We start from the raw sequence: 3,772 nt of genomic DNA on the forward strand, positions 1-3,772 counted from the left end.
GGGTGTCCCTGTGATGGACTGGAGACCTGTCCAGGGTGTCCCTGTGATGGACTGGAGACCTGTCCAGGGTGTCCCTGTGATGGACTGGAGACATGTCCAGGATGTCTCTGTGATGGACTGGAGACCTGTCCAGGGTGACCCCTGCCTCTCGCACAGTGATGTGCACCAGTGACCCTTGCAACCCAAAAAGGAAGAAGTGGATAAAGTTAATGGAATAATGCATTCCTCAGTAATCTTTTTTATTTCCTTTTCTCTTTGCTGCTAAACTTTTAATTTTTATATTAGCCCACAGGGTTGTTCTCCGTTCTTATGTTTGAGAACCTCTGAAAAAAAATCCACGGAGATGCACGCAGCTCAAGTCATACCAGAAAAGTTATGTTTTTCTCGACCAGGGTTGCTGCAGAGTCCCGCCTCTCATCTCGTACAAAAAATAATCATTTAAGTTTGGATGGAAAGAGAAACAACTCACTTGCAACGTACAAAAGTACCGTAAAGTTTCAGCACTAAAAAGCTGCTGCACAGGCATGCAGGCTGCAGCATGAAGCGTTCCACGGCTGACTGCTGTGGGAACATCCCGAAACAGGAAGTGATTCGTGAATGCAGCGTGCACCTGCAGCTCGCTCATATATCCAGGTCAGTACAGGCGGAAAACTTTTATAACACTAATCTATCATAGGCAGAGTTTAAAAAAATACAAAGACAATAATTAATTAATTAAAAAATAAAAAATGATTTGAAACAAAACTCCATGTTAGAAGAGCAGAAGATGTAAGTTGATGGAAAAGAAGGCCACTCTGGAGGGTCTTCACTAAACTCTGGACTGGATTCTTTTTAATTATCAAATCATTTGGGGTGTCCTATTGGGAAAAAATCCATTTAATTTCTAAAGTTGATGTAAAATAAATATTTAGTAAATCTTAAAAAAATTTAATTTTGGAGAGTTTGCTCTAAAGCAAAGCTCTTAAAAGTTAAAATTAAAGCAAACTGCTCATATTCAAAGATACCCGAGCACACAGACAATATTCTCCATAACGTCTTCGCTCCGTTTCATCTCAACCTCTGCTCTTTTCAGATTTTACAAAACAATACGACCAGTGCAAAGTGGAGGACAAACCAAGCGCACGATGCTCCAAAGTCAAATTGGGACTGTCAGTTCGGCTCGAGCGTTAATTAGCCGGGCTCCAGACGGAGCAGGAACGCTGCCTCTGTATCGGATTTCACAGACAGCGAGGTTGTGTGTGGCGGCAGAGAAAGGCCAGGTTACAAACAGAGGGAGCCTGCCAGAGAAGGCCACGCCAAGTGCACTCTGCATGCAGGAACAATGAGGTCCTGGGGAGGCTGAAGGGACCCAGACAGACATTGTGGAATTATTCATTTCAACCAACCGGCTCAGACTGCCGGTCCTGCTGCTCAAATTGTCTGCGCTTTCTCCCTCGATTGCAACAACGACAGAGCTCGAATTAGAGATTTCCATCAGAGTCGAGTTGCAGCTTGTTGCCGACAGTAAAACTGGACATACTGCTCACATTCAGCCACAAAAGTTAGCCCAGAGCCAAATGTAGACGCTGCTGCACACGTTGTCAAACATCTGAGGAGGCTTCACTAAAAAAGTGAGGGGCGTCCAGGCACAGGACCCCCATCAGGCTTCGGAGCGTGTGGGAATTGAAAACTGCAACATTGTGCCAGCGCTGCAGGACAGCATGATCAATAATAAAAACAACGCAGCGAAGGCTGCCACCTGAAGTCCCAGCTCCCCGAGCTGTAATTTCAAACCTGGCATCATATTAACATAGCAGACACTCGAGCGCGGCTGCAGCTCTTCCTGCGTTTCTTCCTTCTCGTTGAAACGTCGTCACAGAAACACAGAGCGCTCCCTGCTCGGTCTGCATGTGGACAGCCTTGTTTCGCTCCCCGACCTAATTACCATGTGAATCCCGCTCAAGGAGGCCACTTTAAAAGTCTAATATCTCTCTTCTGCACATTCAGACCAAGCAGAGACTCTGGAAAGTGGAAGCAAAATCTCCCTCATGCTTCCAGCACAGACCTTTCAGAACATTTCTTTTTTAAACTGATGTCTTTTTCTGACCAAACTATTTACCGTATTTTACGCCGTACACGTCGCACCACCCTATAAGGTGCATCAGTCCAAATATGTCTAATAAAGTGGAAAAAAACAAATATGTCGCTTCACTGTATAGGTAGCACTTATTATGTGTCACGACCGACAATCCTGAAATGTGGGCCAGTGTTGTGCCAGTAATCGATTGGCTGCCAAATAGCGGCTGCAGATGCGTGCACGGGAGGACTTTAACACGAATGTAACAAGCGTAACACTTAAAACAATTATTTGTTTGCTTGACATTAAAGTAAAGGTGCGTCTCAGTTGAACTTTTACTTAATAAATGCACTTCAATGGTCAAATCAGCTTCATTTCACCGGGGTGGTGTAGTGAAATGAAGCTGATGGGACGGTTGCTCCAACCCATTGCATGACACAACGGCATGCCATACTACTTGAGCGCCATCTAGTGGCTGAAAATGGTACTGTTCAATATTTTCAGTCAGAATGAATGAAAACGGTCGTATCTCAGCCAAAAATTGGTTTAAAATATGGGACAAAAATCCATGAATAAGTTGCAGGTAGGGGTTGAACGAGTACATAATTTTTAAACACGACCTTAACATAATAAAACTAGAGTAGAACTCGAGTAGTTGATGACATCATAGGATCTCAAGATACAAAAATAAATAAATAAATAAAACCGCAAAAACTCGTCATTTATTATTTACACAAAAAAGATCAACAAAACATTAGGAGCGTATATTATGCTCCTACCATTTATCAAACTGCAAATAAGTCACAGGAAAACCAAAACTTTTAGTTATTATTATTAAGCTACAAAAGTGAAAGAAACGTGCGGCACGTAAAAAACAAAACTTAAAAACAGTGTGGGGGGGGGGAACCACCCAGCACCACCGCCCGCGGTGCTGCGCATTAGGTTTAGTTTTAGAGATTAATATGTTTATAGGTTTTTTATAGGTTTAAAGATTCACATTTTTGCTTTTTGTTTGTGAAACAAGGTCAGAGGAAGCTGGTTCTGGCTGAGTCGATTGGACCCGGTGTTGCACCATATTCTGTGGCCTCCAACAGTGCATGCAACACCGCCCCCTACAGTCACAACACACGGTGGACACAGAGTTTCACACAGCACAGCTTTGCAGATTTTGCATACGGTAGTTGAACCGCAGGATTCATGTTTAGTGAAATATTTCCACACTATCGATGCATTTTTACCTTTTTGCCAAGACTGGGCCTGCTCCGCGCCATCCGTCCGCATAGAGGAATCCATTTTGTAGCTACTACTAGCTAGCCCGCGCTCGGTGCGGATCACGTGACGCAATGACGTCACTACGAATACTCGACGTGAAATTTTTAAACTCGATAGATGTCCTAGGAATCGATGTGTTGATTGCTCGAGTAGTCTGTTAATGTTCTAGTCGCAGGGAATGCCAATTATGCAAAAAAAACGTGACTTATAGGGCGACAAATACGGTAGCCAAAATGCTAACATAAGGCCAGAGATAAAGCGGAACGTGGTTCTTTGGTTTGCAGCAGATGTTCTGAGGGCTTGTTTGACACACGTACAGAAAAGTTTCCTGAACAAGACGAGAATGAAGAACACGCTGGAAAAGCTGCAGTTTCCACAAAGCAAGTCGGCGAACGTTGAGCTTCCTCCAACTTTTAAAGAATTGTGGATAAAGTTTGTGACGGG

The sequence above is a fragment of the Nematolebias whitei genome, chromosome 13 (genome assembly GCF_014905685.2).
Source record: "Nematolebias whitei isolate Nwh7 chromosome 13, NemWhi1, whole genome shotgun sequence".
In the NCBI taxonomy this organism is placed as follows: Eukaryota; Metazoa; Chordata; class Actinopteri; order Cyprinodontiformes; family Rivulidae; genus Nematolebias; species Nematolebias whitei.